Source organism: Stegodyphus dumicola, chromosome 10, assembly GCF_044657685.1.
Source record: "Stegodyphus dumicola isolate Sdum_Otavi_A_Nest chromosome 10, ASM4465768v1".
Taxonomy (NCBI): Eukaryota; Metazoa; Arthropoda; class Arachnida; order Araneae; family Eresidae; genus Stegodyphus; species Stegodyphus dumicola.
In genome coordinates this window covers 186,268,796-186,287,699 of record NC_140777.1, presented here as the reverse complement: position 1 = coordinate 186,287,699, position 18,904 = coordinate 186,268,796, and the positions used below count along the sequence as shown (strand labels likewise).

At 30.9% G+C, this 18,904-nt stretch overlaps 1 long non-coding RNA gene across 1 annotated transcript; it reads left to right on the top strand.

Moving 5' to 3' along the window:
* Window positions 1-1,199: 1,199 nt before the first annotated feature.
* Window positions 1,200-6,816, top strand: LOC146995239 (uncharacterized). The gene is made up of 2 exons (XR_015043725.1): window positions 1,200-1,240; window positions 6,656-6,816. It is a non-coding gene; the product is annotated as an uncharacterized LOC146995239 (long non-coding RNA).
* Window positions 6,817-18,904: the final 12,088 nt, after the last annotated feature.

Here is an 18,904-nt window from a genome sequence, read left to right as displayed (position 1 = left end):
GATTGGGAATTTAATTTTATTTTGTTCACTAAAAGCAATTTAAAAAATTTCATCAATGTCTTTTCATTCCATCCTTTTCTACTTCTTTTCCATCCTTCCGTAACGCAGGACGTCCCGCCCTCTAGCGGCTTACCACTTGAGTTCCGACTGCAGGTTGTGTGAGGATTTGTGCTTGTCTAGTTGTGGTCTGGCACCCCCTACCATGAGCAAAGAACACCCTGTATATGTTTTCTTCAACAGTAGTTTTTGTAAAATGATTAATTCCATAAGGTTCCAAAATGTGAGCGAGCAAAAGTTATATGCACTGAGAGGAAAAAAAAATATTTTTAATTCTTTAAGGTAATATCATTATTATGGTGCACATAAAACCACTCACATTATTCTTTCATTGTCAATTAAAATTACCGTGATACAGATAGTTTTTCAGAAATCTGAAACTGCAAAATATAAATTTTATTAAATCGTTTTCCAATGTGACGGTTATGGAGTTTAGAATCCGTGTTTCCATATTCCTTGCTTTAATTTATTCTCCTCTCACCTTTCATCGCTCTACATTAAAAGTCTTCCCAGATTTAAATCAAATAATGGAAAATTATAGTGAGAAATTTTGTACAGTTAAAATATACCATTTTCTGTTCATCGCTGTCATACCTATATTTATTGAATATCATGTTTTCCGCCCTTAAACTATAAAGTTCATTCAACAGCAATATTACAAAATAATTTAAAAAGAGCATATCTTTAGAATTCCGAAAAGCAGTCCCGCGCGCTGGAGATTAAACTTTTTTTCCCCTCTACAGCATTGCCATTGCTAGCTTTGAAATTGTTGAGTTTGTTAATAAGAAATTCTTTAGTGTTTTACAAAATATGAAATAGATAATAAAACAAATTCCAAATCGCAAACTTGGGCTTCCAGATGTCCATAATCGAATGGAGGACTACGTATTCTAAATTTGATGTCTCTAGGTACACTGTAAAAAAAAATTATTATTATTACAGGCAAAAGTTTTGTAAAGTTACAGAAATCAAAAAGTTACACAAGAATTTCCTGTAATGGTAACAGGTTGAAAGCAAACTGTGGCTGGTACAGCTAATTTGCCTGTAACATTACAGATAATGTTTCAGTAGCTGCGCGGAAGAATCACGTGACTGACTGGAAATCAGCCAATCAGAAGAAAAGTGTTTGAAAGCTAGTTGCAGAAAAAAACATGGCTGAATGCATGTTGGTTGTATAGCGCAGGTAAGTAAGAAAATGTTTACAATTACGTTTGAAATATTTTTTGTTCATTTTATGCAGATTATTCTCATGCACTTTGCACTGTTATATGTAGTGAGTAAGTATTTAAACGTTTAAGCTTTGCGATTAATTAATATCAGTGTTCGTAATGAGTTGAAAGAGTGCAGAATATTTATTCCAAATGCAGATCTAATAGTAGTATTTTGTCATTGCGCATCCGATAAATTACGCCTTAAATTGCCCGTATTATTATTTATAACTAATTATTCCAAAATTTAATCACTGTTGTGGTATTTAATTGAAACGGTAATGTGGTTGTTGAAAACAAAATTAATCATGTTAGCGTTCGTTTGTAATCGTCTGACCAAAGAACGTAGGCCTTGCAAGAAAAGGCCTTGCGAGAAAAGTTTATGTAAATATTTAGAATTCTGAATGTAATGTATATATTTTTTTTGCTTACTAGGTTTAGTTTATTCTTTTTCTAGGATTACCTAATTAATTATACTTGGTTTATAATTCAGTCTAATATGTTTATATACGAGTGTGTTATGAAGTAAAATTACAAAAACTTGAACAATGCGGTTTATTCTTAGTGTAATAATATTATTTTTTCAATGGTATTAATTTCTTACGAATATGTTATAATTCCAAAATGAAGTAATTATAGTGATTAAAAATATGTCGCATCATACTTTTCGTAATGTTTTGGTTTACTAACTAGATGCAACTTAATTATTCCATATATTTTAATATACCAATATCAACAGGGAAAAGATGGAAATGACCTAAAATATTTTTCTAAAAATTCGTTAAACTAGTTATAAAAGAAAACTAAAATTTTGTTCATTATTTCCAAAAATATTCCATTAATATTTTATAAGTTACAAAATTTATTATATTGTATATATAACTTTAAACATTTAATGTAGAATTTATGTTGATTTTATTTTGCCCAATTTTAATACAGTTTTGAAGTATGATAGTCTTGTTACTAGGATAGCATGAATCTGCTAATACAAGTTTAATATATTTCTTGACAAATGTTTCTCTTATTCATGTAATATAATATATAAATCATAAAATAAGTTTTTTTAAATAAATTATGATTGTGTATTGGAATTTAACACAATTCTGTATCTGTATGTTAGTATTAAAAATAAAATAATAATAAATTTTTAATGAAGCATTGATTTTAGGATTAACAACTGTAAATATATATATATACTCACACATGAATAAATGGAAATGCAAGTTACTTTTCCTTACAAAGCCGTCCATGAATATATACTTCCCTTTAGACTGATAGCCTTTGCATGCTTTGCCATATTCTATCAATCCAAATGATGCAAATATGCAGAAAATTTTACTTTCTTTGAAAGTTAATGCAGGAAATAAAATTCAGTGCATTTGTAAACTACATTAGTTCTCTTATAGCTTGGTATTTAATTGTCCAATGATTTACTAGTCCAAACTAATGCAGAATTCAGATATTGTTCAAATAAAAGAAAATTAATAAGGTCTGATTGTTAGACGTATATATGAAGATTTATTTTTTTAAATATTATTTTAAGTCAACTAAATTAATTTCAAATTTAAGTAAGTATTCATGCCTTTCAGTAGCATTATTTTTGGAAATCTTAAATTAAATAACTGAATGCAATATTTCTTGTTAATAAAAGAAAAGCAATGTTATGAAAGACTAGCGAAGTGGATTTGCAAGTTCTAATTACGAAAGGTCCCATGCTCTAAGGGGTCATTTTTAAAAATACTTAATTTAAAAAAAAAGTATTTAACGTAAAACTTCCAGCTTCACACATGTGCAATATTAATTCTATATATTTTATCTCATTTTATTGATTAATTTCATAGCATTTCGTGTGACACTAGTAGAAATTATTTATTAAATTTTATGCAGTTTCTGATCTACGTTTTGATTTTGTTATTAATTACGTTAGGTTACATAAGATTTAAAATTATGTAAGGTACAAAAACCTTCTGCATCTATTAATATATGCTGAAGTGAATGAAATTATGCCAGTGAAATTTTTTAAAATCAAAAACAAATTTCTGTGGAAAATTAAAGTTATAAATTCTAAATGCAAACAAAGGAGTGAATTTGAAAATTATCAAATAAGCCAAAGTGTTGGTCATTTTTGCAGTTTTGCAGAAGAATTTTTATACTGTGCAGAATGGGAATATGATGTTTGGTTTTGTTAGTACAGTCAAAAGTCGTTAATCCGGACTCGTTGGGACTTCGGCGATTCCGGATTATCAATTTTTCCGGATTACAGATCAGCAGTTTAAATCTGATAAGATGCCATGCAGAAATTTTAAAATTAAAAATATGAAACCGTAATTTATGAAATAAAGAACAATTATGATCTAAAGGGTATCAAAAAAAAAAAAAAAAGCTTAATATTTATTTGTTTACTTTATTAAACATTTCTTTCAATGTAAGTTGTTTAAGTTGCTTCGTTTTATGTGATAATACTTTCTCTTCAATTCTATAAACAGCCATAATTTCTTCTTCAGTTACAAAGTTCCGCTGTTGAAGTCCTATAATTGCTGTGTCGAGAATACCGACTAATTTGTCAATCGAAATTTTTTCGTTTTCAATAACCTCTGTATCACTTTCTTCATTATCGGAAGCGAATTATATTGACGAGGAATTTGATTTAAATCATAAACAAGACGGAGTACATCGAGATGAAATACTACATTTAGTAAGGAATTATAAGCCAAATAAAATAAAAACATCTGCCCTGAAGATAAGGATTGCTGACAGATGAACATCCAATACATTGCGCGCCGCGGCATTTCCCCCCCCCCCCCGCCGCACAGTAGCGTGAAATTGATAAACAGCAGATTTCTGAATGGTTAGATAAACAAAGGATTATGCCTTTATCCATTTTTTTGCAGCAATTCCACTTTTTTGTTTAATGGACTTCGAAACATACTTTCGCTTTGTAGATCTTTTACATATTAGTAAATATATATCGGAAATTCTATTTGACATAATTGAAAGTTCAAGCTTACTTTTATAAAATTGCTCTAACAGTCTTCAAAAAATAATAAGCCGGATCTAATTCGAAGATTAAGGAACAACGCAATCTGTAATATTAATTGAATTAGATAATTTTAGCTTAGCTTATACCGTCCGTTATACATTAAACGCACATGTGTAAACGTATTATGCGCATGCGCACACGCATATTCGCAGCCGTAAAGGTCTTACGCGCATGCCTCAACGCGACGCATGCGCAGAAAGTTTGTAGCTTTGAGGTCCGGATTATAGATCAAACTGAAGTATTGCAACTTAAACACATAATTTAGCTTAAAATTTATTTGAACTTAATTTTCTAATTTATTTTGATCATGTATATTTCATGTGTCATAAGTCTTTAAAATGAACTTAATTCTCATCCTATTTATTAACACAAATTTTTTAAAGAAGAAAAAGTCACATTTGTTTTGCTTAGTTGCCCACGAAAATTTAAAAAAAAATATTTGCATAATTATCCCCCTTTTAATGCATTTAGGAAATGAATATCCCAAGATTTTAAAATGGATTTATCGACATAATGATATATAGAGAGGAGTTATGTTTACTTGCAGACTTTTTTCCTCCTTTTTACTAATACTATAGTATGAAAATCAAGGGGGAAATTAAGCAATAATTTAATTTTGAAGGATGTGATTACAGTAAGACCATAACCAATCAAAAATATTCATGAATGAACTACTGGTAACTATCATAGTATTATTATATAAAAGAAACCTACATTACAATAAGAATATTTAGTAACATTAACATTTCAGTATCTGATAATAATAATCTTCATTCCTACTTCCCTATACCTTGAATTTCATTCTTATTATTGCCCAATGCTATTCCCTAGACCTCAAAGCATTTAATGCATCTGGAACTGCAATTTGTGCCGTCTTCTACAGCATGTAATCACCACTCCGTTTGTACTACCACGAGCAATGATCTTCAGAATTACCGTATTGCGTTGCATATTCCATCCCACCCAGCTTTAGAACCAGATTTTGAAAATTAAAAAAAATATTTGCATAATTTTCCCCCTTTTAATGCATTTAGAAAATGAATATCCCAAGATTTTAAAATGGATTTATCGACATACTGATTGTTTTCGTCATACTAACAAAGGCAAACTTTAGTACACTAAAGGCCCCGTTGAATCTTTCTCTTCTAACTGTTGAATATTATGTCAGCCTAATACAAAAAATGATCTATGATAGTGAAAGGAAATACCAACTGCCATTCACTGTGCAATTTTGCCATATCAGCTGCATATTCATCTTCTCTAATTATTTATGTATGATCTGAGGCTTAAGGAATTGCAAGAACAACTATGAGAATGAGAGAAATTCAAATTATAAAGAAATGAGATAACTTATTAGATGTTGCAATTATGTGTATTCATATTGAAATAGAGGTTTCTTTTAAAGAAATAATATTGTGATAGTAATAGTTTATCCATGATTACTTTTCATTTGTTATATTCCTACTGTGACTGTGTCCTTTGGAAATTAAATTATTCATTTAATTTTTCCCTCTCAATTTTCGGAAGATAAAATTAGTAAAAATAAGTGGGAATATAGCATCAAGAGCATTAGATATCCCCATTTCTGAAGCTGTTCACTATTATTGTTTCATAAATACTAGGCCATGCACCCAAAATCCACTAGCAAATCAGTTAGTAAGATGAAAACGACCACTATGCAGACGAAAAATTTAGGGTAACTTGTTTTGTGAGCGCCTTAAGAGAGACAAACATTACCTAAATCATTAAAACAATTTCAGAATCCTGTTGCTAAAAGAAAGCTTGGGGGAAAATGTTGTCCGAGTCCCAGTGATTCATTTGACCAATATGTAATATTGTTTTAGAAATTTAAGGTAATAAATATAATATTTTTCGAATGCTAAAACAGTTCGGGAAATTTATTCAAGTTCTGAATTCTGAATATAAGTATACTGTATATTATATTTAATAACTATGGTGGCTTCATTTATGAAAAGATTTGCATATTGGCTGTTTTTGTACAATGTACCTTCTCTAAGCTAGCTATGCGTGATTCCTGAAGATTTTGATCTTTAATGATATTGGGCATCTTAGAGAAGTTATGTTTACTAATTAGTTATTTTATGAGGAATGCTGGTTAAATTTAAAAAGTGATTGACTGAGGTAGCTTGTAGTAATGAGACGGTTCACTGTAATGCAATTTTTTAAAGTATTTAAGCTGTTCCTGATTACTTAAGATATTATAAAGAAATATGATTAAAAGTGTTATATGAGCACATGTTTAAAACATCTATTAAAATGATTTTTATAAGCTTTTTAAGAGCATGATTATGATTATGATTTTAAAAGGAATGTTTTTTTCTTTATTTAGGAGACATGGTTTACAAAGAAGGGGAAAAACCATTCATTTTTTCCAAGCAGTCGAAACGAATTTTTATGAAATGTTATATTGTGTTATTTTTTAATTAATTCTTTTTTTAAGGTTTTATGTAAAGTTTATGAATTAAGTAATAAATTATTTTTACTTCTGTATTTTAATTAGCATATTATTTGCTTCATAATGTTTCACAATAAAATTATGAATTCAATAAACTTCATAATTAACATGCTGTAATATATATATAGAGAGAGAGCATAAAGTTTGTTTTCTGTTGTCACATGTATATTTCACAGTTTTGTATGCAAATCTCGAAATTTATAATAACTAAGAATACTTTTTAGTATCACTTTCTAAATGGTAATTATTAAGCTTAAAGTTTTATTACATATCACGTTTGTAAAAAATTATAGGTAAAATTAAAATGCATTAAATTTTAAGTTAAACTGAAGTATTAATTTTTGAAACAAAAAGGCATAATTGTATTAAGCATCAAGAATTTTAATGGAAGCAAGGCTTTAAAAATTAAGGTCAGTTGGTGAAGTTTTATGCTTATTCAAAAAGCATGATATTAGGTTTTTAATGAAAGACTTCTATCTGTTAATTCAAAGGAAATTATTTGTAGGTAGGGTAAAAACGTTATGCAGTTGCCATCTATTACTTCAAACAATAGCAGGCTGTTGTCAAACACTGAGTGCAGATAAGAATAAAAAGGTTAGTTGGACGTTGTAATTCAAGCTTATGAACAAAATTTTGAATTCCTTGTAGTAACAAAATAAAGTTCATTGCTATGTTGAATTCTTTAATTTACTGAAAATGTCATTTTTTAGAAGGAGAGAATATAATATTTTTGAAACATAAAGAACAGCTGTTCTGAGTTCTTCATAGAAATATTTCACAAAATGTCTTTTATTGTAATAATATGATCATATCAACATGCAACACGTTTACTCATATAAGTTAAATCTAAAGGAACATGTGTCTATTTTAACTAAAATTACTAAAAAGAAAGTTCTAGAACATATCTTAATAATTGACACTAAAACATGCAAATAAAGCATACTGTTTTTTTTTTCAGCTATTTTACAGGCCAAATATAAATTCCAGATGACTTTCCATTATTTTATGTAAAGGATATACATGTAATTTAATGTAAGGAATAGCATATCAATTTGAACTTAATTATCAAATTAAGCTCATATCGATTATTAATCAAAATGATATATATACCTACAGATATCATTGCTTTATATGCATTTCAATGTATTTTATTATAATAAGCATTATTTTAGACCAAAAATCTATTACTTTTATAGACATATCCTTTAGTATTTCATCTATGAAAAATATATTCTACACACATAATTACTTAGTGGGATATTAGAAGGAAATAATCTGAAACCTGTACAGATACAACCATTGGAATTTTACGTAAGAAAAGTATCTTCTACTCACATAATAAGGTGCTGTAATAATACAAGCAAATAACCTGTAACGGTTACAGATATATCTGTTGAGATCTTACATGAGAAAAACATGTTCTTTTTACATAATTATTTGATGTAATATTACACGCAAATAATCTGTAACCATTACAGATATATCGTTTGGGATTTTACATGAGAAAAATATGTTCTACTTACATAACTATATGCTGTGATATTACAAGAAAAAGATCTGTAACCATTTCAGGCAAAACTCTTGTAAAGTTACAAAGAAAACACCTGTTGCTGTTACTCAAATAACCCATTGCATCCCAGTTTCCATGAGTTTTCTTAGTAACCTTACAGATTTTTTTTTACAGTGTACAGTTGTTTTTTCACAATGCGAGAAACATACATACATTCATGCAAATTCTGTATCATTTAGTTTCTTTAAATGTAATGTAGGGTTCTAATATTTGGTGGCAACGGTCTGAAAAGTGAAATGTCGTTTATAGTGAAACGCACAAAATTCCAAAACGAAATTACTAGCCCTTATGGGTAACGCCCTTTGGACTAATAATTATTTTTTGTCATTAAAAGACCAGGTTTTGAATTGCAATACCTTTCAAATTGTTGCCAAATAGAAGTTAATGTTAAACACTGAAAAGAAATCTTATTACAGTGTTTAGAGCCAGATTAACTAGTTTCGCTGAGACTTTACTTGATGCCATTGTTAATAAAATGCATAATCGCAGAAATCACAATTCTGCATTGCCGGTAAGCGAATCACCTATGATTTATCAAATTGTATATTCAATTCTAAATAAGGACAAACACATTTTAATGGCTTATCCGTTCGATCCTGAAATGCCTCACGTTTACATATGTTCCCGCTTTTGTGCATATCACATTTATTGGAATAATTATGCTTAACTGTTCTCCTTCCACTTCGGTAAGTTATATGTTAAAATTTTTCCTTGCTCTTTTTCTGTTTTTATTAATCCATTTTAGTATAAATGAGAGAATTTTTAGACGTATTTAATGTGTTTGAAGCAAAGCTAAAGTTAAAACATATTTTCGAAACCTACTGGATGTGTTAGGAGGAAAGCATGCTGAGACAGTACAGAGGTTGCAAGATCGAAACGAAAAGGAGACTAATAGCGTAATACAATCACTTAATAACAATCACATTACTCTCAGAACTGGACTTCATATTGGAAGTCAGTTTAAAATGTGCCTATGGAGGTCGGTTCCTCTCTCAGGACAATGATTTCAGGTCCTCGAGCGATCTGAGAGGGAGAATATGAGCTGTAATTGATATCCCTAGAGCATCCCAGACATGTTCTATTGTGTTAAAGGCTATAGATCTGATCGGCCAATTCATCTGGTTAAAATCCTTACCTCCCAGAAAAATCTTCCATCAGATTATCCCTGTGTGGGCTAGCATTATCATTCATAAACGTTAACTGAAGGACAACTGCACCCTTGAGAAAGTGAACATAAGAATGTGATATCTCGTTTCTTTGCAAGAACACATCCTGTCTGTATTCCGCTCACCTACACCACAAAAAAAGTGTAGAGTCATTAGATTTTTTTATGCTAGAGAAGTGTAAAATGAGCAAAGCCCTCGTCAGAACTCGAAACTGGACATCTCGAATACGCGCCGAGTGTGCTATCGTTACACCACTAGAGCACGCAGAAAGAACATCAGTTTTTGACCAATCATCAGTAGGCACTGTTCTCTCCACAGAAGAGTGCAGTTTTAGCCTAATTTTTGATTTTCGACGTACTTTCTTCTGGAGAGAACCCGGGACCTGTTTCCTCCCCCTCCCAACATCGGAGGATATTAACACGATGGATTGGCCAGCTAGATCTTTAGACTTAAACCTTACAGAGCATGTCAGAGATGCTCTTAAAAAGGCGGTCAAATCTTGCCTTCCCCCCCTTCCAGAAGCCTCTGGAGATATGAAAGCTGGAGTCTGCTGCAGGAATGCAGAAATTGATTGTCACCAGAGACTCATAAATTGCCAATAAGTCTTATGCAATATCATGTATATGTGCCATGACTGTTTATACGTATATCTTTTGCCTTATGTTGACCTGTGACCATATGAAATTTCATTTCAAAGTCTATTTATTAGTTCGGGAGATAATCAACCGAATGTGAAAATCCTCTTAATTTTGAACATAAGTGTACTAACGTCCCACCGAAACAAAGTAGTCGATAAAAGAAACAAAAATTATCGATATAATTTTCATCAGGGGGAAAACCAACATCTTTTTGGTGCGTTGTTTCAGCTTTTGTGAAAAATATTTTAGGATTTTTTTTCAGATTGATAAGAGAATGATATTTATTTTAAATAGAATATATATGAATATTGAAGATATTTAGATATTATCATTGCGTTTAACTTATGAAAGGAAAGTTGAATAGTAAGCTTATATAGTAATGTTTCATTTTGATAATTTAATGTGTGCTAGGTTACGGGTAATCAGGTGTGGCGTAGTTAAAGATTTTTTGTTTTATCTTAAATGCAAAAATGTAGAATTGATGAAGTTGGATGTAGGTGATTTAAATTTGTATATTCTGTCTTTAAAATGTTTGTTCCATAAAAAATATATATGTTTTTGCTACTATACTTTCCTCATCATTCTCATATCTATGTAATGTTGATCAATAATGAACGGTGAATTTAGGGGCGGAGACAGATTAAATATTAATTCCTTTTTCAATTGACAGTTGAGGCAACAAATAACTTGGTATTCTAATAATGCATGTTTCAAAACATTAAGATTTTTGATAGCTTTGTAATAGAAAACGCGTAGCGCAACAGCAATCTGGATACGCCGAAAAGGGAAACAAAGTTGTGCGCATTCAGAAAAGTAGTCAAAAGCTTCTTTAATCTGATGAGAGAAAAAAAATTATCGGCGTTGCTGCTTTTACCTAAGATGACATGATAGATTAATTTTGAGAAAAAGTGTTTTAGATTCATTCGGACAGGAAGGAAGGGGAAGTAGCCAGATTAAAATGAGGAAGTAAATAGATATTACCAAATTAAAGTTAGAAATTTACTTTAATATTTTATTTTTACATATCCCTCCTGCAAACAGAAAATGACTTGCCGATAGAGAAGTTTTTTAGAAAAAGCATTACAGAGTTAGCGGACGAAAAGAAATTCTGTACAATATATACGCGTTTTCAACAAGAAAGAAATTTTTTCCCTCAAGGGCATAATCTTGATGTTTCAGTATGCTTCGTGATTTTGTTCATGAACTCTCTTATTCAGCGGAGTACTATTTATACGTCTTTCAAGGGATCATTCATAAATGACGTATTAATGGGAAAGACGTATAAACGATAATTTACGATGCGAAACATATATGTATTCTTTAATTGTCCTTTGATTCTGAATCTTGAGCAAAGAGCTATGAATGGAAGCCAGCTCTAGAAAGGTTTTCTGGCTAGCACATACAAAGAAATTTCTAATAGTGTGAATGCAGTAAATAGAATTTTGAAACGAAGGGTAGGATTATTTCTCCTTCCCGCTATTTAAATGTTCACGTGGTAAAACGTTTTCAGTCTCTTCTTTAACTCTGCATAAATCTGACATCATTTGGGTGCGTAAGTCTAGATACATGAATAAATCTGTCGTCATTACATAGACATGTTAGTATACGCATTTCTTGATTGTAATGTCTTGTAGAGAAATTAGGTTATTTTTTTTAAAGTAAAAGAGATTGGAAAATAAGCAACGCCTTCCCGGTAATCGAACTGCGAACCTCTGGAATACGCACTCAACGTGCAGACCACCACACCACGAAGGCATGCCAAGAAGGCGGGAGAAATACCTTATATACCTCCCTTTTAAAGGGCGACTGGGGTTTTAGGGGATTCAATCGCCAAATCCAGATGGTAGAGAATCATCATCTACCACCATTTTAGTTCAGGGCCACTGTAGAGACATTAGGTTATTTTTTAAAGCAAGAGAGATTAAAAATTTAGCAACGAACCGCGGACCTCTGGAATACGCGCCCAGTGTGCAGACCACCACACCACGAAGGCAGGAGAAATACCTTATAATCTGATCTCAGTAGTTTACAGTCTTTATCATCCATACTGACAATTTTATTATCATTTTCACTGTGAAAACTTTCAGTTGACTCTGGGTTCGAATGTTCTCCTTGAATGAAGCAATTGTTAATTTGTTTGTGGCTTTACTTTAGTTTAGACAAGTAAAATCATATGCATAGCCTCAATAATATTTAAATTTTTCTGTGTATTTCCCGTAGATATATTTTGAAGGGCTATTTGAATCAACCTTTGCCTGTAGAGCATTTTCAAATTCTTAATGACACTTTCTTAAAGGTTCTTAAATTAATTCTTAAAGGTACACACACTAGAGCAATTTTCCTATTTTGCAAGAATATTTGTGTTTGAAGATGGGCGGTACACTGATCTATAAAAAGTAAAATTTCGCTATAGTATTGTGTAATCATATTCTAATGGCAAATTGCACGCAGCCATCAAGTTGCAATGCAAGCTTCATTCAAATGCAGTACAAGTGCTATTTCTTTTGACTTCTTCATTAACATGGGGACATTTAATGGAATATTGGATGCAAGACAATGAGTGAAAGCTTTTAGAAAAATGCCTTCAACCTCGGGAAGCTTTGCATCTTGAACACGTAATTTCTCTCTTCAGAGCCTTCTCCTGGTATTTTTTGAGTTAACAGAATGACTTCGAATCTTTTGCTTTGATCTCTGAGCTTGCGATGGTTTTACGTTTGTTGCTCGCTTGATCTCAGAGATCGTCGAACTTCCCGTTTCCCTTTTGACTCTTGACTCTGACTCCTGGTGCTGTTGCAGTTCATTTCCTCTTGAAGATTCGACCCTCCGCTTTTTTTTTTTTTTTTTTTCTTTTCACTATTTAGTCTCCTGTCTTTTCTTTTTTTTTCCCTTTATTTACTGTCTCTTTTCTTTTTTTAGGTTATGAAAACTACTGAGTGCTATTCTAAGAAGATCTGTACGAGTAGTTTTGTAGAGAAAGTTCTAGAACTGTTTCTTTCGTTAAAATAAAACTTCATCAAACTATCATCGGTTTTATGTGCATTCAATCCACCCCTACGCACCCAACAATACTATATGAAAAATTATTTTTCATGTTATTCTGTACAATTTCATTTACACATCTTTGAAGACTCAACAATTAGTGCACTTCTAAAATTATCAAATTCAATTTTCAAGCCTTCTTAACCAAAAGTATGTACCGTGTTCACATCTGGCCTTCATTATCGTAATCGTTGGTCATAGACATATACTTCTACCTTTAAATGACATAAATATTCATATTTCGGCATTTCTAAATAGAAAGAAATCAGTTTTGTAGACATTATGAAAACTAACATTCTGCACGTTCTTCTAGTACTTCTATTTATAATTAGAAAAAATTTGTACATGTTAAAAGAAAATTGACCGAGGTACGTAATTTAAAAATTTTTGAGATCTGGATTTATTTTCAACTTACATTGTGGGGCAGGTTATTAAATAAATAAGAATAATATGAGGTTGATTTTTTCCCTTTAAACGCCATTCAATGATATGCTTTTGCGATTTATTAGTATCTTTAATTTCTAATTATGTTACATCTGCTGTGCCGAAAGAATTTTTACACAAGTAAATTATAAGTTTTCAAAAAAGTACAAAAATATGTTATTAATTTTTCTCACGAAGCTTTCTTGCTTTAGAATCATAGCAAAAAAATATTATTAAGCTAGAAACATTTTTACTTAATGCCAATCATATTACGAATAGGCTACGTGCCAGTACTGAAGCCTGATACCTAGGAACGAATTTAATTCTGTGAATAACATTTATAGCGATCAATATGCTTCACGATTATCTACATGCAAACGCTCATCACTTAATCTCTTTTTTATATTAGAAATATTTTTCTAAACTGGTATTATTTTTTTTGGATACTTTCATATTTAAACATACGTCCTTCGAATTCTGTCTCTGGATCTTAATATCAAATGCCCGAGTCACTTTTTTACTTCTTTGTACGAAGTAAAGGAAGTAGGTATCGTATTTTAACGAAAATATCCATTTTGACCGCTTTTGATGCCATTTGAACGATATTTTTTAGTTACATCTATAGGTATAAACAGAATAAAGGACTCTTTTTTCCAAATACGGATTGCAAAAGGGATTCAAAAATATTTTTTCGTGACGTCTGTACGTACGTGCTTACGTAAGTACGTATGTATGTATCTCGCATAACTCAAAAACAAGTAGTCTCAGAACTTTGAAAATTTGTATATGGGACTGCTGTAACATGTAGAGGTGCACCTTTCTTTTTGATTGCAATCGACCGCACCAAAAATATATAAACATATGTTTATACATACCCACTCCATTTTCCGGCTTGGAGAGCTAAGCTTTTTTATTCTGATATGTTGGTAAATTGTGAATTTTTGGTTTAAAAGTGAATGAATTATATTGTTTTTATGTTCCGGTTAAGGTTTCTATGGCTTTAGTTAATCTGGATGCAATAGTTGTGGAATTATCGACAGTTTAAAAGTTGTTTAAGTTCCAGTAAGCGTAATGATGCCATTTGCTTACCTTTGAAACTTAGTTGCACAGTAAATTAAAGCAGTTTCTGCACCAACTTCAGTATTATTTTGTGCACCGAAAAATCGGTTTTTCTGCCTAATTTTAATTAATTTAAAAATCTAAACTTTTTAATCTTTATTTGGTGTTTTAGGTTTTTCTGTATTTTACAGTTTTTAATGAAGATGTTTTCAGATTTTATGTATTTTTTCCCTTGCTGCGAAATGACAACTGAATTGAATGAATGACAAATATACTCTAATGAAATTATAGAAATAAGTTTAAATGAAATACAGCAAAAAATTTTTGTAAAATTTAATACGTCGTACAAGGAAGTCACGTGGTATCCACATCAGATTTTTTTTTTTTTTTTTTTTAAATAAAAGAAGAGTACAAAATTTTCCTTAATGTAAGTGACCAGGGGAACGCTTTTGAAGTCAGATTTCGCAAAAATTACGGTACACACTGTAAAGTTAGATTTCGTAATTTTCACTAAGTTGAAATTCAAAATCGCCAAAATTTGAATCTTTGTACCTTTTAAAACATTTTCGTAACTGGAAGTCTATTTCTATGACAAGCGGTCGCAAAAATAAGGCTGGTTTTAAGTATTTTTGGGATCATGATCTGTATCGTACACGTATAAGCATGTGGTTAATTGAGAGCAGATATTTCTTTCGAAATTGAAGTAAGCTACATATTTTGTTGGTTATCATCTTTATAATTGTCGCAAAATAAATCTTTCGCCGAAAGCTGTCAAACTATTGCTTAAGATTAATTGCTAAATTCAAAGCAATATTTATGCATCGAACTAATTTCAGAAACACATGTAAATTACAAATAAAAGTACCTTTACACACACAGAAGTTTGAAAAATCGAAGTGCTCAGTTCCAGATATTTTACTAATCGTTATAGTGTCTCCATGTAATAAATTTGGAAATAAGCATTCGAATTCTTTGTTGGTAGTACCAAAAGAGATCGGATTTGGAATCAATGCAGATGTACTTATAATCAACCTCTAAGTAGTGAAAGCAGGGTGCAAATAAGCTGAAAAATAAACGCATTCACTATGAGTTAGAAGCTACCTTGGTATTTAAGCATTACGCTGTCCGGAAAATGTTCGATGGAGTTGCGATTTCCGACAGTGACTGAGCACTGCATACTTAATTGAGGAGTGTAAACAGTTTCTCATAACGTTTCATGTTTAAGTTTCTTAGCTTGAATGAAATCGTCTAAAATGTTTGCTCGCTGAATAAAAAAAAATCAGAACGTCTAGGCTTTGTGGGCTTTCTTTTTCGCACAGAAAGATACAGATCTTCATTTGCAAATTTTTCATGTACATGTAAATAATACAAATGAATACAATGGTTGCTCTGCTTGAAAGATACTTTTCATTAAATTCTTCTTCTATCGTAATTACAGCGGGCTTTTCTACATTTTTTAGAGAATATTTTTAGATATAGGAAATAAAATGCAACTGATATTCTAGCTGCCATTAAAACATATCGATGATACCAAATCATGATCTTCAAAGCCAAGGTCAAGAAACAGATGTACACTGAAGAGGGGGACGAAGAAGAAAAAGGAGAAGACGGTTTTATATCTCCCGTTTTACTCCGCCGATTAACGAAATTCAGCTTGGATTTTCCATGTCTCCAAAGATTGAATTTGAACATATATAGCATTGTTCTAATATATTCTAACGCAACCCAATAAACCATTCAAATCTAATAAATAATTTTTTTCAAAACTTTTGTTCATATTCTTAGTCTAATTGTTATCTTTAAATTATTTACGTGCAGTTGTTTGTATGATGATTAAGTTGCATGCTGCAAATTATTAATGCAGAAAAAATTAAGACTCTCGATGAAGAAAATCGTTCTTGTAAAATGTTCGATACAAGACAAAGGTTGGGTATCAGTAGTTAGGCGAGTAAATCCCTCTATGTTTTTCGATTTTCCAGAAAAATCTTTAATCCTAAGATTTCGAAGTATTTTTTAAAAAGCTCACAAATTCTAAATATATTTTAATACCTGAAGTGATTTTTTTATTGCAATCTAATTACTACATTTATAGAAGTTCTGAATTTCTGTTAGCACTAGTTTATTTTCTCTTCACATGTCATTAGGAGGCGGTATTTTCTGAAGAATACCCGTGTTGCCATCGAGCCTTACGTAATCTCCTATATTAAAAAAAAAGCGAGTTTTAATGCACATTATAAGACTGCAAAATGTTTGCATGATTAGAAAAATCTCAGTACAACGATATCGATAATTATTTGGTATTAATTATAAAAATCAAACAGTTCGAAAAGCATAAGTTAAAATAACAGCACAGCTCAACTTTCAGAATATCAATTATCTTCTGAAAATGATTCACTTTATCTGATAGTGATCCATTAAATACTTAATTACTCATATTGGGTCATTAACTAGAAGTTATAAGAGTACATTTTACATATTTACAATATACAGTTGGCAACAGGGAAAGGCAGTAGACTAACGTTTCAGCTGGAAAAAGGCAAGCGACAAAAGGGCAAAAGTTATGGGCTACTGATGTTGAAATTACGGATGGTGATGTTACTGCATTTCTCAACTGAGAGTCTTAGTATTGTTTACTTACTATTGGCTAATTAAAACATTTGGTCTGAGCTATAGTATTTCGTGGCTAAAAAGGTTCAGTTTCAGTTTTGCCGTTATGCCGTTTGCTTTATTACTCTTAAAGATCATGTAACTGATACTAATTCTGAAATGGCATTCTTCAGAAAGCTTTATAAAAATCAGGAAAACCTAAAAGGAAACTTAATGGGTATTACAAATAAAAATTTCCAATGATTTTTCTTCGTTGAATTGTAAAATATTTTATTAAATTGTTTCTATTTCTGCATTTTTGGCTGAGCTAAACTGAGGTTTTTGACTTAGTACTTTGGCAATATTAGACAGTATTGCTTTACAAATATGCAGATTTGCTTATTTCCTACAATTATCAAAATTTTAAACACAATATTAATCATTTCTGTTGTATTCTTTTGTTTTCTACTGCTTCCATTTCTTTTATGTAAAATAGCTCTTAAGATGTCTTTGTTTTGCGCTTTTGTTTGGCTTTAATTTTCCCACAATTTAATAATAGTATATTTTACAACTCTGCGATTTTCATAATTAAATACTTCCTCCTTAAACTGAAAGATTAGTCTAATGCTTTCATTTTGAACCGCGAAATTAGTTCCCAAAACGTTAATTCAAAGTGGCGGTGCGAGCTTCTGAATAACTTGTAGGGTATTTATGTTAATTAACCAGTTATTTTATGTTCTGAATTTGTACTATCACTTCTCTCTTTCAGTTTTTCCTGCCAGAATTCGAATCAGCTCGCACATATTTAAGTGAGAGTTTGAGATTGTTTAGGCAGAGCGTGTTACGTCTGTTTCACGTTACTAGTTTGTTATTCTAAGATAAGTGCTCTCGTCTTCGGCATTGCTTTATTCTTGTCGATAGTGCTGTAACACCAGTGTAAGCTAAGAGCCAAATTCCGCGTTAAATTTCTCTGCCTAGCCTTTGGCATTTTCTTAGTATCGGGTGTGTCTTCGGTTCAGCTTGCTTAGATTTAAATAAAAGGGTCTTTTACACCCATCTTAAGTTTCTGTTTCATCTTAGACACAGCAATAAGTTGCTTACACTTTTTTTTTTTTGAGGATTTGCCACGAGTTACATTTAGTAAAAAGCATATTCTCTACAAACTAATTGAAAATAACCAATGACAACTAACTTATTTCTTAAAACAATCATATTGTTTTCTTTTTTTGGATTTATTCAAGAATTTTACAAAATTATATTTGTTGCAGTTGTTAAAAGAACATTCAAATCTTCTTGTAAAAAAAGTTGCAGCTGTTAAAAATATTTCTATTTTTTTCCTAAAATTAAATAAATAAACAAATGTACCTGTCTCAAATCTTCTCGTTGCTCCATACATTGCAGCTATGCAAGGTATACCATATTCTCGACTAACTACAGCTCCTACAAAGTTAAACATCACATCACAAGATTTAGAACCATTAAAATACCATAAATGCAAAAATATACTAGCCACAATTTATATACAACTTTGTTCAGAGGTAAAATTTCAAAAATTATAACTAACCTATATATCATTAGTATCAGATTGAAAAATTTTAATGACATTACCTATAAAAAGTTTCCTTATAGAGCAACATACTTT